The sequence below is a fragment of the Ambystoma mexicanum genome, chromosome 8 (assembly GCF_040938575.1).
Source record: "Ambystoma mexicanum isolate Mex_15411 chromosome 8, UKY_AmexF1_1, whole genome shotgun sequence".
Lineage (NCBI taxonomy): Eukaryota > Metazoa > Chordata > Amphibia > Caudata > Ambystomatidae > Ambystoma > Ambystoma mexicanum.
In genome coordinates, this window is record NC_090929.1 from 692,572,766 (window position 1) to 692,591,018 (window position 18,253).

Consider the following 18,253-nt stretch of genomic DNA (forward strand, 5'->3'; position numbering starts at 1 on the left):
GTGCTTTATAAATAAACAATACCAATCCATACAATAAAAGGTAATTGCAGTAGCTGTGTGCTACTGTGTCCAACTCCCTCGGGTCAGATGTGTTCCCCTCCGATGCGTGAGTGAATAATGCTATTCTTTCCCCTGCGGGGGTAACATGGGAGGGGATCAGTATTTTTGAGGCATTCTTTTGAGGTAGAGTGGGATCCTCTTGCGGTTTGTCATCTTCATATAGATGTTGCTCTGTGTTCCAGGGCTAAGGTTGTGGAGTAGGTCTAATGCTGTGGCAGCGTACCCACATACAAACCGGTACTAGATGCCTGGTTGGGGTGAGCAGTTATCTGGGTATATGGTGTGGTCCGAAAGGGCTGACGAGGAGCCCCTTGATAGGACATTTTTCCCAGTTGTGATTCCTCTACCCCTTGCCTAGAAGAGTGGCTTGGGTCTCTACCTTAAATCATGTCCCCCTTAACCAGGCATGGAGTTTCATCTGCTCCGGCACCCTGATGCCCTCTTGTTTCTGCGGTGTCCAGTGCATTTTTTATAAATCAATTAGCAGTTTTTCTCTCCTCCTGTACATTTTTTTTTAAGTGGCTTGCAAGTTGGGCATAGTCTTATTCTCCCCCATAGCCTTAATATCGTCCCACTGAGACCTGTCATATCGAGCCATGAATGCTATAGCATTAGCTATTCGAATACTGCACACCGAGGATGTTGCAGCCTTACGGCCAACAGAATAAATGCATTACTTTCCCATCTGGGGGTACCCTGGTGCTGACAAAGGTGCATTAGCTCTTTTGCTCGCACTTGTCAAAGAGCCTGGGGTCAAATGATCCTAGAGGTACATTAGATCTAAAGGAGAAGGTTTGAGTTTTTCCCAACCTGAGGATTAACCGGTTTAGTAGTGACTGGTCTAATTAAGTAGGGAGCAATATGTTTTTCAATCAAGTTCAGTAAGGGGATATAATTTGAGACCTGTTTCTTTAAGGGGTCTCTCTACTTGCTTCTCCACTCTTTTTGACTACTTACTCTTTGTTCTCTCCTCCTCTCCCTTTCTCCCTTTTCCTATCTCCTCCCCTACTCCCCTTGCTTCTTCTATGCACTTACTCTATCAGAATTGTCCCTGGACCTAGTATGATAGCAACCTTGTCTGTCCCCTCCCGCCTCCCCTTACTTGTCCCCTCCCCTCTCCAGCACTATCTGAAATGTCGTCAGGCCATGTACCCTAGTTAATTTCACATCCTTACTGTTCATGGCCTGTAAGAATGTAATTGTATTTTCCCTTGTTCCCTCCCTTGCATTGAAACGCTTTGAAACACATTGTGTAAAGGTGCTATATAAATAAACTATCATATCATATCAAAGTCAATCAATCAATGACTGGGAACTTTATTTCGTCAAATTTCCATAAAAGCAAACCTAACATCAGATAAAGTTGCAATATATAAAAATATAGGTGAAGTACACTTTTTGAAATATAGTTCCAATAAAAATTACATTTATCTATAATGTTTTAAATTAAATTTAAATCACCATTTGATGTTCACTACTCTGTTACATTTAAGGTGGCAGTCGGTTAGATTAGGATTCATAGAGAATCATTTTAAAAAGCATCAGATATTAAAAATGTTGAAAGAACGATATAAAACCATAACATTCCCAAGTAATGAAACCATAAACAAATGGTAGATAATAAAATACATATTAGTAACAAAAATCACCATTCAAATGGAACTAGTGCAATACAACTGTGGTAATAAAGTGCTGTGCGCAGAAATATATGCTAAACTCACTAGGAATAACACAATCCACATAACTGATGAAAGGAACCTAAAAAAATTCATATCAGTATTCTTGATTATACAGGGAAATAACTGTGTACATCGCTTTCATTCTGAGCAGCCAAGCTGCATAGATGTAGGTAATAACCGCAAAGTGCAAAGCCACATTCTCTGTACGCTCAGAAATCAGAAAAGTGGTGCTGCCGTCTGGTAAATGCCTTGATTTCAAGTTGAAATGTGTGCAGTGTATGCTAATGATTGACACCTCACAGGTGTTGTATGTTAACTTTTTTTTAATTGAAATGCAAAAGTGCTGCCCTGGCAGGAGAATGCGCGCGCAGTGCCTGCCCTGCATGGATGACGGTCGCTGGAGCCATTGTCAGACCGTAAATCAGGCACGTGCCACAGCCGAGGATTTCATGTCAGCACAATCGGTTCTTTCATTTCCAGATTATGGTGCTATGGGGGAAAAATGTCATCCCTCCGTGGAACAGCACTTTTCTATTTTTACACGGATCTCTGAATCAGGTCCATAGTGGCTTGTTCTTACACTGACGTGTCACACAAGCCCATTGCTAGGTGTTGCCCATCGCCATGTTTGCTCGCCAGGTACATTAGCCTGCCTTACCGACACAGTGCACCTTCATGGGCAGTTTCCTCTCTGTACGGAGTAATCACATCTACTCTAACCAGGATTAGCCAGGGAATTAAGGATCGAGCCTGTTTCAGTTGTGATCTACTTGTAGGTGTAGCAGTAGTTAATTGGAGAAGGATTATCTTGGCTAAAATGAGATCCAGTGGCACTGATGTCTTGAAAGCTGATTAATATTCTCCAAATACTACTAAGCCATTTATAAGAGCTTGGGAGCCGCTGGCAGGCCCAATGGCCCTATTGTACTGGCTGGTGGACAATTACGCTGATAAATTGTGAAATAGTGGCTAGTAGCTGTTATTTATGGATTCACTTTGTTGTAACGTGCATGATACCAACATAGAATTGGCATAGAAAAGACCTAACAATATTACAAACCTCTGCCATTCTGTAAGCCAATTTAGAGAGATCTAAGCAAAAGGATTTAATACATACATCTCATTGCTTTCTACTTCACATCTCATATGCCTAGAACTGCACTAGTGATACTGTCACCCATGCCTCCTTTCTGTGATGTGGAACTAAGCAAGGACCATCCATTCTGGGCCATCATTCTCGCCTGTTGTTATCTCAATGAACTACTTCAGTATTAATCTATTTAGCTAATATGTTTCACCAGGCCGCTTGCACTTTATAACCATGTATGTGTATCCCTGTATTGCTTATGGTTAATCTATCACTGTCATGCTATTCCCTTCTTTACTTCCCCTGACTTTTTCCTGTCCCTCTAGGCAACAGGGACATCTCACATTTGTCCCTGAACCGTTGCACCTTAAACAATGCTCGTTTCACAAATGGCACATTAAAAATAAAGTTCATATTGTATATTATTACCCGGTGAGGGGAGTGTGGTGGCCTCCCAGCTAATAAGGAGGCTTGGAATGGGGTCCTTACCACACAGAGTAAGACACCGTTCCAAGCCTCCTCATAGCGGGAGGCTGCTATCTTCCCTCGTCAGGAATAAGGGAAGCGCACTCCCCGCGCCCCCTTTGACCCACCCCAGCCCATTTTTCCACATATTTTGTGCCTTCCTCCCCACTTACCTTCTACAATGTTTTCCGTTGCTGGTGCCGGGAACAGGAATGTTACCGGCGCATCTCTGGCACGCGATTTGCCACAATGGGAATGGAAAAGGGATTGAGCCTTCTACCCTTTCCATGACAGCCATTTTGATTGTTTACATTTTCACATTGGCCACCAGAGAAAGGGAGAAGGAACTACTTGTAGTCGCTTCTCCCTTTCCATGGCGGCCATTTTCTTTGTTTATTTTTTTTCTATTCATTTCAATGGCCGACATGGAAAGGGAGAAGGCACAGTCGTTTCAGCCAGATCCCTGTTGGCCATTTTTTTGCTTTTATTTTTTCTCGAGCCGAGAAACGGTTTCAATGCCTTTTCTCCACTGGAGAAAAATATGCTCTTAATACCCCAGTACGACATGCCCGGGGTACTAATAGCATTAGAACGCTCAGAGGGGGCATTAACGTTCTGATAATGCCCCACTCCTCGAGTTCTATTGCTTAATTGAAATACGTTATTTATTTTACAAATACAGAACAATAAATATAGAAGTGACACATAAAACTAGTGCAGCATTATAGAGAATGGAGTCAGCCAATAACACATTGTTGACTACGGAGCAAAAAACCTCGTACAAGTTATTGGTCCTCCTCACCCACTCTACAAGGCGGGCCTCAACCCATAACTAGAATTAGCAAACAAAAATCATTATTAACCTCCTACTACTGATATAGACTGCATTCCAAACATTTTGGGGCAGATTCTGTCACAGATGACCTCAAGAACACACCAACTCTCAAAGACTCTTCAAGGGTTTTTATTAAGAATTGTAATATAGTCCAATTAAGGGCTGTGCCTCCCTCTTTTGTCTTCCCCCGGTCTCCGTCCACTGTAGCCCAGACTTTCCTAAAGCCCATGATGGTCACTAGAGATCAGTAACCACTACTATCTAGAATCTGGCTGCCTAGTGGTGAGGTCCTAAAGGTAATCACCCTCTTTTGTACACCCTACAGCCCCACAATCAGAAGCATATCAGTAAGTAGTGCCTTCCAATCACCAAGGTCTCACTAGATCTTTACCTCTCATGCTACCATTCTCCTCGTGCTGCTCCTACCTTTCCCTTCCTTCTACTCTCCTCCCTTATGTGCCTCCCACTCTCCTCTTTCTCTCCCTCTCTCTGTCCCTCTAAGGTTCTTTCATCTCACATCGACTGCTTCTCTGCACCCTCATCTCCCCCTCTACTCTCCACTACCGTCCACTACTCTCTCCTCCCACCGTTCTCCACTATCCTCTCCTCCCTCCCCCCACTACTCTCCACTACTCTGTAATCCTACTACCCTCCAATACTTTCTCCTCCAACTATGCTCCACTACTCTCTCTCTCACACAGACACCCTCATTTCACTCTCTCAATCACATTTCCCATTCAGCTTCACTTACTCCCCTACGCTCCCACTTACCCTCATTCACTTACCTTACCAAACATGCACTCTTACACAAAGTGTTAGTTTCTCTCACCAACCAACAGCTCACCTTGCACATACTCTTCTTAAGTCTCTTCCATGCCCCTCTCCACTGTCCTTCCTCCATCTGGTCTCCCGGTCCGCCTTCTCCTCCCTTGACCTCACCCAAACAACACACACACGTACTTTTAGTGCCTTTTTATCCTCCTCCTCCCCTTCCATTGGTTCTCAGACTCAGCTGGTTCCATAGGCCAGTATCTGCCTTGCTTTCTCCCAGGGGCGGGGTTACAGAGATGTGAAACCATAAAGTGCTATGGGTCTTTCCGACCCTGTCACGCAATGTTTTGAGTGTTACATTTGTGGTATAAACTGCTAATGTCCCACTTGCATTTCTATCCTTCAAACAGGCTTATTAAGTTTTTGTTTTTCTTTTTCTCGTGATTCAAAGTGACTCTGTGAAATGGTCTCCCAGCAACCAATTGGTTGCTGAAAGCCAGTTATGCATTAGTGTCAGGAATGTATGGAATGGAGGTGGCCAGCACATCTTTGCACTTCTATTGAGCCACACATGAAATGCCAAGTCCCCTGTGAGAGTAATGTTACCTGAGCATTTCTGCAATGAGCGCAAATGAAAAAAGTGCACCTCTCGGCACTTGTTTCAATTCCATTCATTTTTGAGAATTTGCCCCTCTGACTACAGAAGCAGACGGGCAAGCAACAGAAAGCATTTCCCTGACTTCAACAAAAAGGCAATGTCAAGTGACAATTCTTTCATACAGACAATCTGTTTCTTGGAGGATATTTCTTTCACAGCACAAACTTAGTAAACTACTTTATCTTTAGAGGAGCCATATACTTGCATGTTAAAACCTTTCCAGTGTAACCACCAAGTTAGTAGTTAAAATGCTTATTATTTAAATGCTACAAAATAAAACCACATGTTTGTGAACAAGCAAAGTATACAGGTAAGGACACCATGCTAGCCGCCACTCCAGCACGTAGCTCACAGTCCTACACCAAGTGCCTTAAAGGCCAGCACCTTCTACTCTATTGCAACACATGCCCTTCATTTACAATGACACAATAATTATGGGTCACACTGAGGGAAACCTAGGAAAACCTAGGAAAACGAGCAAATCAAACAAAAGGAGCACATTGATAGACAAGGAAATATGATGAAATGAAAGTTACTGCAAAACAAATTCTGACTTGTTTATGGGCATGAAGGAACAACAAGAATGCATCTATCACTATCACCCGATGGAATAGTATTTCTTCTCATGAGATAGCACCTTGTTTCAGGCACTGCGGTGACTCAACTGTGTGGTCTCCCACCCACTGTGGTGCCCTCCGACCTCGGACGGTGGGTGGCTTGCACCCAGATCACAGGGTTTCCCCAGCCCAGCAGACTCACAGTTTGGCATTTCTTGTTTGATATCCTGCTGAACCTGAGTGGAACCTGCACCACATCTGACCACCTAAAACTGTTTCCATGTCATTTCATCCCGGGATGTTTTTTCGCGGTGTGTTTGCGGTAAAAAACCCTGCGAAAAAACATCCCGCCATGAAAGGACATTGTACCCTTCAACTTGATCCAAGCACACCCATCATTGAGAACCATGTGATTGAGCCACACCCATATAACCCTGAGGGGCACAAAATACACTGACGGTCTCTTTGCAGACCTGTAATGCCTTAAGTACTCTTTCCCAATCTCCATGGCTTGATACCTTCTCCTGTATGCCACCCTTCCTGCTGTTGTACCTTGGTTAGTTTCTTCCCCATTTGACATCTATGTTCACTGTTGACTAGTCAGTCCTCATTAAGTGTAAGTTTGTCTTTCCTTCCCACCTACTGAGGACACATATCCAATTTCACATCTCTCCTCCTCATCAAGACAAAATGTATGCACCCTGCATATCATGGTAAACCGCCACCACTTCCTGCAACACCTCATTCCAAGGTAACCAGGTATCTGTGCTAACTACAAGTTTTCCTTAAACAAACAGTTCACTCTCTCCACTAGCTCTTTCACAGTGGTGGGATAAAGCTGTTCTCATGTTTGATATGCCATGTGCGTCCAAGAAGTTGGTCACCTCCACCGACACACATTTCACGCCATTATTACCCTCAGTGTGCCTGGAAAAACCATCCCTCCAAGACGACATCAATGACCACTCAGATGGCCACTTCAGGAGCAAATGTGACTTCAAACTATTGTGAGATATAGCCCACCAACACGATATATCATGGGACTCATACACAACCTATCCATTGGCCCAATCACATCTACCACAAGCTACCTTTTCCTACACTTTCTTCAGTACCACCAAAGGTTTTAGGGTCATAAGTTCTAGACTCTTTGCCATGTTGCTTATTTTAGCACAAGCAGAACAATTATTCACTAGATTCCGCTATGGTGTCCATGCCTAGCCACCAATAATGCTTGCAGTCTCCATTTTGTTAAACTCTGACCTAGATGTCCAGTATGAACATTCACACCTATATTACTTTTGACTGCTTTGGTGGGCACACGTCTCTCTCCAGTTGACTAACCACACCCACAAGCAACTAATTTACCTTGGACCATCACGTAAACGTATTCACATTCAGGGTTCCTTGGCCAACCTCTTTCTGAGTACCAAGCAATGCGGCTCATTCCCACATCTTCCTCAGTGCCATCATCCACTTCTCCTTCAGTACCACCATGCCCACTGACTCCATCACACTTGACACGATCCGACAAGGTTCCACACTCTCCACCAAATGGGGAGAGACACACGACAAGCAATCTGCCACTGGGTTGTCCTCCCCAGATGGGTGTTCTAGTGTGAAGTTAAACTCGTGCAGGTAGTTAACCACCTTGAAATTCTTGGCATTGCTAAACCTGATGCCTAGTGATGAATAGGTACATCATGGGGTTTTGGTCACTTTGTATGACAAATGGAATGCACCATAACTTTGTCCTGAACTGCAATGCCACTGAACAACATTGCCAATCTTCATTTTCAACACAAAACCTCCTTTCACACTCACTCAAGGTATTGAGCTCAAAGGCAATTGCCACCTCTGACACTTTCTGATATTGCCTTAAAACTGCTTTGATAATGCTTTCACTTGCGTAAACAGTCAGATATGTTTTGGCATTCAGCACAACCCTGTATAGAGTTGGGACATTGTCAACAACCTGCTTGAGGCTTTCAAACATGTCTTGCAAGCCACATGTCCACACAAACACTACACCTTGTGACACTTCAAAAGTAAAGTACATTTGTCTTTTTTTATCATAAGGCCTACTCTACTTAAAGGTTGCTCAAATGGGGTTAACAAAGGCCCATGTTCCTCATCCTCCCACATTCTCAACAAGATATCACTGTGGAAGCATTGAATCCCTTTACCCACCAGGGAGACTTTCTCCATCACCTTTTTAAAAAACTCCACTGGCGGATACTGAATCAAATGGCATATGTTTGTACCTGTATGCTTCCAAAGGGTTATAAAAGTGGTAATATGCTATGAATCGGGGTATACATGAATCTGATAGTAGTCGCTCTCTTGCCCAGTGTTTAGTTTACACTCACAACAAGTATGTCTCCTTCATAGACTTCAATAGGCACTCACCTGCCAAAAAACAAAAACATTGACTGTCACCAATCTCCATGGGGTGAGAGGTATGCTATTGCTCTCGCAGGAACAGAGCACCAATCACCACGCCTCCAACAACTACTTCAGAAACACTGTGGAGGTCAAATTGTGCCGCATATATGAACTAAAATGAACAACTCCAGATCACCTACCCTGCATGTATCCATATGAATGTTAATTTCTCCAACTGTGAAGGAAGCAGAGAGCTGCAGTTCTTTTCACAGTATGCGTTGTCTCCCTTTCTGCGCCTCTTCCCCCTTCTGTTGTGCCCTCACTCTGTGACCTCATGTCACATTGGTTTTTCCTGCCGACATAGAGAGGGGTAGGGCACTGCACAAAACTACCCCATGCAAGGAAAGTGGAACAAAGTCTAAGTCCCTGTCATCACATAGTCTTTGTATCCCATGAACATACCTTGTCCTTAGTGCAATATTCATAGTTGCCTGGGGTTCTCTTGTTATTTCCTGGTTGTGTCTCACTTATTGTTCTCATTCTTCTCTAGTCGTTCCTCCATGAAACCATCATGCTGGTTGGAGGGAAGCCTTCCTCATCGTGCGGGCTGCTACCTGTGGTGTCTTGCTGTGTATGTCCGGCTTGCTGCTCTGCCGTAATTTGTCCAACCTCTATATCTTTCCAGTTGGGATTTAGTGTGACTCTCTACATCTTCTCTGGTTATGATGTGAAGCAGAATTTAGAAACCAGAGGCTGGCTGAGGGAAATTACAAAGGGTGTCGACATGGTCCTTGATGGTTCTGGATGAGCAGGGGAGAACCTGCTTTGATGAGAATTCCATAGATCGGCCTTGTCGAACAACATTGTCAGGGGGGAACAGGGGAAAGGAGAATAAAGGAGGAGGAGAAACGGCCAAAGAGGGGCCAGGGGTGGTAGAGGAGGAGGAAGAGGAGGTAGAGGAAGAGAGAGTGGACAGTATGTCCTGGGTTTAAGTGGTGAAATGAGAAGCCAGGGCCATGCAGAGGGCCCGGGAGGGAACAGGAGAGGTAGAGACTGCAACAGGATTGGCTAGCTCCTTGCAGATTTTGAAAAGTTTGGCTGAGCTGTTAGATGCCACAGATATGCGTGCTTGGATGTAGGCTCTCGTCTTAGAGAGGACAGAGACTCTGCACTGCCTTTGGAGCAGGCGGCAGGCCAGCTTTTCAGGGGGCTGTGCCTGATGCCCTCCACTTCCTCTCAGCCACCCTACACTTGCATCTAATGGTGGAGAGGTCGGATTTGTACCAAGAGTTGCACTTGGATGTGGGCTTCAAACGGATCCTCATGACAGGGGCAAGGACATCACGGGTGTTATAGATAGAGATATGACGGTTAGAGAGGGCTGTCTCAGATTGTGAGTCAGCCAAAGGTGTAGGAGGAGGAGAGAAAGTTGCAGCAAAAGCCTCAACTGACACATGCTTCATGGGCAGTGCTGGGGTCGGCTTGGCCTGAGGGGTAGAGAGAGGTGGGAGGAAAGAATAAAGTGGTCGCTCCAAGTGAGAGGAGTGGTGAGAGGGGTAGAGAGGGGGAGGTCTGAAGAGATCAGAACATCCAGGGTGTGCCCTGCAAAGTGAGTTGGGCCAGAGGGAAGAATAGAGAGGGAGTCGCAGTGGTTGCAAAAGAGCCCTCGAGGAGGGGCTAGTAGCATCCAGGTGGATGTTCAGGTCTCTGAGAAGGAGAAGTTGAGAGGTAGAGACAAGAAGGATAGGTCGGCCCACTCAGAGAGGAAGAGAGCGACATGGGCTGCAGCCTGTAGAGAGTGGCCACAGTGAGAGAGAGGCCAGGAGAGATAGAGAGCCTGCAGACCAGGCATTCAATGGTGAAGTAGTACAGCGATGGAATGACAGAAGCAGGGATCCACTCTGGGAAAATCAGGGCTACACCCCCGCCGGGACGGTTGTTTCTGGGTTCGAAGAAGATCTTGTAGCCATCGGAAAGGAGAGTGTCAAAAATTGTGACAGAGCTGGCCATGAAGCAAATCTCGGTGAGACAGAGTACATCCAAATCAAGCTCTTCCAGGAGACGGCATATGTCAGAGGAATGTTTGACAGCGGAGCGAGAGTTGAGAGTAGCGATGTGGAACTGTTTGCCACCTTTTAATGACTTCCGTGGAGGGGTACAGGACAGAGGTACACCCTGTGAACTGTTGGAGGGGTCCGAGAATGGGCAGAGGAGGAAGGAAGAGATGGCAGGGTAGTCAGAGAGGAAGAAGAGAGTGCCAGAGAGGTGGCAGAGGAAGGAGGCAACAGGGTGGCAAAAGAAGCAGTGCAGGGTGCCGCAGAGATGGCGGAGGAAGGAGGCAGCAAAGGAGCCAGAGAGGGGTAAGTGGGGATAGCAGGAGAAGAAAGGAAGTTGATAAGGCGCGGGAAGCATCTATCAAAAAGAAGGAGATTGGCCTGAGGGCCCTGGACCAAGACGGTGCCATTTAAGTGACAGGTGAGGCCTCCCTCATCGCCTTCCGTAAAGCTATGAATACCATCCTCTTCACATAAGGTCCCTCGCATCAGCATGAATACTATACATATGACCCACTGCATAAACTGGAATGTAATGACCAATTGCATAAGCTGTAAGTATTGTATTATGTCTGTAATACTTATAATGTACCAACGACTGCTACCATTCCTGTACCTCTGTAACTAAGCTCTCACAAGTAACAGCGCCTCAATGCCGCGCTATATAAATTTAAATAAATAAATTAATTAATGATGGTCTTAGAGGAGTGGAAGGGGGCCAGGAAGGCCTCCCACTGGGTGCCACCATTAATGGGAGAGAACATAGACCAAATCGGGGGTCCATAGGCCTGGAGAGGGAACGACAAAGAGGTTGTCGGTATGGGTCTGTCCGGAGAAAGCACTGTTATAGGTATCAGGGATAGGGAGGCCTGAGTTGGCGACCAGGATGTCCCTTTTGAGCTTCTTCCTGCCTTAGTGAGAGGGATAGGATAGTCGATAGAATAGCAGTTAGAGAAGATAGGGGAAATAGAGAGCACCATAGAGGGTGCGGGGTGGAAAGAGGGGGGAAAGAGGGGAGTCTAAGTAAGGGGGGTTAATGCGGAGGCAGACAGGAGGGAGGCACAAGGGGGGATACACAGAGAGGGAAGCGCAACACAGAACAAAAAACACCAGAGATACAAAATCAGGGGAAACCTAGAAGTAAAGAATGCAGGCAATGGAATGGAATGCCAATACAGAAGAGAACAACACAATGTCAATACAGTAGAGAAAAAACAACAGCTGTGTCATAGTACAGTACAGAAACCCAACCCAACCAAGGCACAGTACACAACTAAGGAACCTAGAAGTAGAGGAATTCAGGCAATGCAGCGCACATAGGTAGCGGAAAGGCGAGCTTGTGGGGGTTTGCGAGGACTGGTTGTAGGGGGAAACACATGTGTAGAGGGAGAAGGGCACAAGGTCATGGGGGATGCGTGGAGTGTAGCAGCACTAATGCTCCCCGCACCTTCTTACCTTGCGGTCGCAGAAAGGTGGGTGATGTCATTCGCGTTCACAATCTGCATGGCTAGCCATCGCCGCCAAACACCTGCATTGCTCAAATCCGCAGCCTTTTCCTGCGAGGGCTTTGCCACAGAGAGTCCCAACCTCGATTCTTAAAGTCTCCGAAGAATGGACGTAGCGTAGCATGCTACATGTAATCAGGCAGCGTCTCCTGCGCACCTGCGTTGCTCAACACCACGGCCTTGTTCTGCAGGGGCTTTGCCGCAGAGGGTCCGAACCTCGGTTCTTGAAGGGTCAGAAGCGTGGACATAGCGTAGCATTCTACGTGTAATGAGGCAGCATCTCCGGCACACCTTTGTCACTCAACCCTGCAGCCTTCTCCTGCGATGGCTTTGCCACAGAGGGTCCAGACCTCAGTTCTTAAAGGCTTGGAAGCGAGTACGTAGCGTTGCATGCTAAAGGTAATCAGGCAGCATCTCCTGCGCATCTGCGTTGCTCCGCACCACAGCCCTGTCCTCCGAGGGCTTTGCTGCAGAGGGTCCAAACCTCGGTTCTTAAAGGCTCGGAAGCGAGGACGTAGTGTAGCGTGCTACGTGTAATCGGGCAGCATTTCCTGTGCACCTGCATCACTTAACACTGTGGCCTTGCCCTGTGAGGGCTTTGCCAAAGCGGGGCTGAACCTCAGTTCTTAAAGGCTCTGTAGTGTGGACATAGCATATAGTGCTACGTGTAATTGGGCAGTATCTCCTGTGCACCTGCATTGCTTAACACTGCGCCCTTGTCCTGCGAGGGCTTAGGTGATTTAATTGGCCTGGCCAGATCAGGTAGCTGAGTCTGGCACCACCCACAGGAGACCAGTGTGAGCCTTCTCAGCTTGGGAAAATTACCAGCATGTAAACACAAGGATGGGTGGAGATAATGGTTTCATGGTCCCACCAATGTTACCACCTCTCTGACTCCTCTGGCCCTGAGCAAGGAATTCCAGCCTCCAGCTTCATGCTGTTTACATTTTTGCATCTTGTGTCTTCAGTTTGATGGGAACAATAGTTTCTGCTTGCCTCGGATGAATTGGCCTTGTTCCCCAAGTTCCAATGACATGTGTAGGGACCACAGAATTGTGCTCTTTGCTAGCATTTGTAAAGAAGTTCAGCTCCCAGCCCTTGCAGATGTTCTATCTTTTCTGTTCACTCACAACACTCTCTTCCCGTGTCTTTGGTCAGGTCGTGCACAGTGACTGCACTGTCAGCTCTGCTTTGCGTTTCTCCGGGAAATCAATGTGTCAGGCCTCTCCCTGTGTTTTAAGCCTTTCCAATGCCTTCCATTCATTTCAATGCAGCTGTGGCTTCCATCTTATTTTCATGGCTGTTCATGGTAGTTGCTTTTAGGTGTCAGTGAGCAGTTCATGTGTACTCCACTGCAACTAGCTGATGCCTCTATGTGTGTGCTCAGCCATGTCACTTTTCATAATTACTTTAGTGTTCTCATCCAGCTATGGTCTGTGGGGCTGCTTCAGTGGGTGGCATCTGTCATCTTGGGGCTATGCTGGGGGGGGGTTGAGGCCCCCCCATCAATCCCCCTCTGGCCCAAACAGTCTGGACCACAAATACTCAAAGCCCTTGCCCACTGAAGGGTGTCTTGTGGTTCCACACCTTCGCCATCCAACTCAGGTCGCTCGAGCTCCTTCTGGGTGGGTTCATGTTCCAAATGATCTTCTCCACTTCATCCAGCTTAGCTTCAGTGACCTCTTCTCACTCCAAACTCTTCTTCCTCCGCTGTGTGTCCAGTTTGGGGAATCCATCCATTGTTGTTTCTTTCTAGGGCATCATCAAGGCTGGTGTGCTCAATGGCACCATGGTAAATGTTCTCCTCCATGCGGGTGGGTGCCTGCATGTGAGTTTCAAGCCCAGTGTTGGTCTGCGAATATTGTTGCCTCCTCTCGTGCCATGTACCCATGACATGAATCTGCAACCATCTATCTCTCCAATCCTTACTGAACCTTCATCCTGGCAATGCAGTGGCATTGTTCTTGAGGGCATTCTGGAGAGAGGCCTGCCTTGTAATCTAACCAGGTAAGTAACTTGAACTTCTTTGCCACTCCTTGATGTATTCATCCTTCTCTCTTTGCACCATCTCCATTGGAACTTCCAGGAGCACTTGTGCTATGCATCCCTGGAGCCTTCGACCCATTCTTCTCTTGCAAACTCTTGTCCACATACAGGTAGCTGGTGTTTCTTGTAGCATTCAGGCAGTCATCCCACCTACTTCTTCCACTCTTGAGGCATTGCAACTCCCCTTGTGTTACAATTCCTTTGTCTGGACCTTTCAGTATGTATTATATCAGGTCATCTGCATTCGAGCAATCCTCTATCACTGTCCATGTTTTCATTTGACTGTTCTCCTGGGGCAATAACTTCTGTATCAAACATCGTAGTGTAGCCTTCTTTCTCTGGAACCGCCACACAGGTCTTGTAGTTGTTCATGGCCTGGGAAGTGGGAGAGTTCACGTGGCAGGCCTCCCTGGAAGCTTAACTCCCCACATGGGTCACGTGGTGTGGGCCAAATTGGTCATGCATGCACTCATGTTTTTTTAAAAAAAAATCAGCAATGATGTTCTTTCGGAGCTACTTCATTTCTTCATGTCACTAGTAAGAGGTAAAATCATTGCTATTCGTTCAAGTGCACAATGTAATTAAATCCATGTTTCCTTGTCACAGTCCTTAGTGGGTACAGAAGTAGAGACAGCAGAGTACAAAACAATCATAGACACAATGTTTCCCAGCTGTGAAATTCCAGGGGTTGCACGTGTGTTATTTCCTAGATACCCATTATTTTAATTACTCGATGTACAAAGGGTGACCCTTGCCACTACCAGCAAGGGAGGCCAATAAAGTGACACTCCAGTACTCCTACTGTGACCCATCATTCCATTTGTAATTTTTTTCCCTTGTTTCCTTTTTACAGTTGCCACCCCCAAATTCATTTTCTCCCCCCCCCCAAAGTTCTTTTTCTTGTTCCAGCTCCCCTTTGTCATTTGCTTGGATACCATGCATACTGTGAGTTGCTCCACGTCCAGGAACCGTGAGTCCATGTACTAGATAGTAGGACAGTAACTGCATGGGGACAACATTAAAAATACGAGGAAACACAGTGGTTGGGGAGCACACAATCCGAGGGATTTTCTTATGGCCCAGCTTGTGACATCTGGGCATTGGGCTGGGTCCCACAAGCTTCCTGGGGATAGGCCTTCTTTCTTTGCTTGTGGGCTCGGGTGCATGGGTCATTCGCTGTGCACTCTTGTGATATTTGCTTTACCATTTCTTTGCGCCTGAAACCCAGAGAAAATTCGGTGAGTTTCTCGAAATGTATATACATTTTCTTTATTACATCCTATCATTCCCTAAATGCTTCCATCTACTTCCTTTTATTTATCTATTGCTTTCATCTACTTCACATCTCATATTCCAGCTACCCACCCCACCTCTATTCCAAATGTCATTCATTATGTCATTGCTCTCCTAATTTCTCTGGAGCATTAGCTGTCCCATTTTTCCCCTTAACTGCATCAGAGAAACAAAGAACACAACAAAAATTACAACAACATCCATTTCCAGCCCTTGCCATCCCTGCTCTTCTTCTTCTGGGTACATCCTTGAGTTTAATTAATCTGTCCCGTAGAAATCAAATGGGGACAAAAAGTTGTAATGAAGTATTGGGCAGAATGTTTCTCCACTTTAAATGAGCTTGCTCTCTTCTCCTGGGCGTGGTGCCTTGGCCTTGCTGCTTTGTGGCTCCTTCATATGATGAGTTGGCAATGTCTGTGCTCTGTGCCAGTGTGATGGTGATTTATTACACGCAAAATCCAAGATGCTTTCCTTTTTTCATTAACAATGAACTTGTCTTTGGTATTGCTGTGTTTGTTGGCAGGCCTGCATTAGCTGTCTCTGTCTTGCCATTTTTCCTCTTGTCCATCTTATTTATGCTCTGGTGCTGCTGCGAAACATAGCTGCTACCTCCCCAACCTTTCGTGATGCTGAAACAAGCGCAGGTGATGGGTGAGTGGATGCAGGTGTGGGATATGTGTACACAGGTTTGCCTACCATCTCTGGCACATGCATGTCTGCCTCTTTTTCAAATACATTTACACATCTCATTTAAACATTACATTTCAAATCATGAACAAAATATTTCATATTTTCACATGGTTTATACCGTTTAACCTATTTACATTGTGTACACTTCATAAAAAAGATACTGGTCTTCTTGTTGATAGCCACCTTCCAAGTGCCATGCTTCATCTGTGCCTCTTGTCCTATACACAAAGATGCTTTCTCTGAAAACCATTCTACATCTCCTTCACCTTCTACCTGTTACTCACCTGCGTCTCCTTCTTCTCCCCCATGGATCAATAGGGGACCACCCATACTCCTTTCACCTACCCCAGTACCTACCTGCCATCTCTATCCACTTACCTTTCCCTTTCAAAAGTGCCTGCCTCACCAAGTGTTGCTCCTTCTCTTTACGTTGCTATTCTGCACCAATGATACTACATGAAAGAATGCCATTCCTAAGCCTTATGACACATTCAAAGTCCATTCATAATATACAAAATGTATTACTTACCTTGATACGCTGCTTTTTTACTGGCAGAGGCATTCCTTTTTCGCACATTGTGCTTCAATCTGTAGCCCCTGCTTCCTGGCCTTTATCCTGTGTCCAGTTAAACACCTGATTTCCTTTACACGATCTGTTAGTATGCTCTTGTTGCAGTAATATTGGCCGGCATTATTGCCCCCTTTCCCTCTCAGCAAAAAGGAAAAACAGACAAAGACCCCAATGAAATACCTTTGCTTCCACCTAGTTTGTGCACTATGCTCTCTCTCCGCACGCTTCCAACCTTGTTACCTTTATTTAAAGTGATACTATCGTGTGTGCTATCAGCTACCAGCATGATTAATTTTTCTGTCAAATCCTCCCCTTCTCTGGTTTTGTTTTTACTTGATATGCAAAACTTATATTAAATACTCATTCACTTGGTATGGACACGCCTCCTGCTATCAAATGAGTCTGCTTGCCCTTTCATCAAGAGCTGTCTCTATTCTCCACTTCACCCCCTCATTCTTATCTCTTGTTAGTGAAGTAGCTCTGTCCCCCTCACCATCGCATCTCTGGAGCCTGCTTGTAGCTGTTTGTCAATTCCTCCTTCTCTGTGTGTGCCTTTCCTTTAAACAAAATTCCTGTTAGTATCCGTGACGGTCTTCCCCTTATCTCTGCCAGTCATGTTGACTGCGTGTGTGTTTCAAGTGGAACCACTTCCCATTCTAATGGCATGCTCCTGTGTCTCCTCTAGCCGTGCATGGAATGCTGACATAAATGGTGTACACAAGAGTCATGCTCCTCTCGAATGTGTTCCCCCATCCGATGCCATTATGCCCCTTGTACTGTGTGTGGTTCTGTATTTGACTCAGTGCCTGCAATGGCTGCTGTTGTCTCTGATGTGGGTTCAACTTGTGGCACATGTGCCTGACACTGCATGATCATGGGCCTACTGTTCATGTGGTTATGCACTGTACTGTGAAGGGTGTGTCCCTCCCTCTCGAGTCTTGCCAATTTCTCCTTCCCTTGTCTTTTATTTTTTACTTGCATGCTTGAAAAATATGTCCTTATCTTATGCCCACATGTTCCCTCCCTCCTGTTATCATTGTGTGCACAACTGAACTATGTGCATTTTGTATCAGAGGCTTCCGACTTCCCATAATTATGTCTGTCTGTGTCATCGCAGCCCTGTCTTGACCCTTGAGGCATTCATGCCTCACTACTTGTGTGGGGAAACAGTGAGCAAGCATCTCCCTTTTCCAAATGTTTGTCTAGTAATGCATCTAAACTCGAAAGGTGGTTTCCTGTCAGAAATCAAAAGTGTCTCTCCCTCACCTCTTGCGGCTGTCTCATATATCCTTCAAAGTGTCCCACGCATTGCTTACCTTATTACTCGAGAGAGGGAGAGGGAGAGGGAGAGAGAGAGAGAATGGAAAAAAAGACACCCACACATATGATTACTGTATTTCTGAGCACACACTGCATGTTTAAATGCACTCAAAACACACACACCACAATCCGCCTTAACTTTGACCTCTGCTATAGGCTAGTCCATCATTTTTCCACATGCTTCTCAAACCTACCCCCAATAATGTGACACTTTTTTAAATTATTTTTTTCATTTCTTTTCATTCATTTCTTTTTCATTTTGCAAACCTTCAAAACC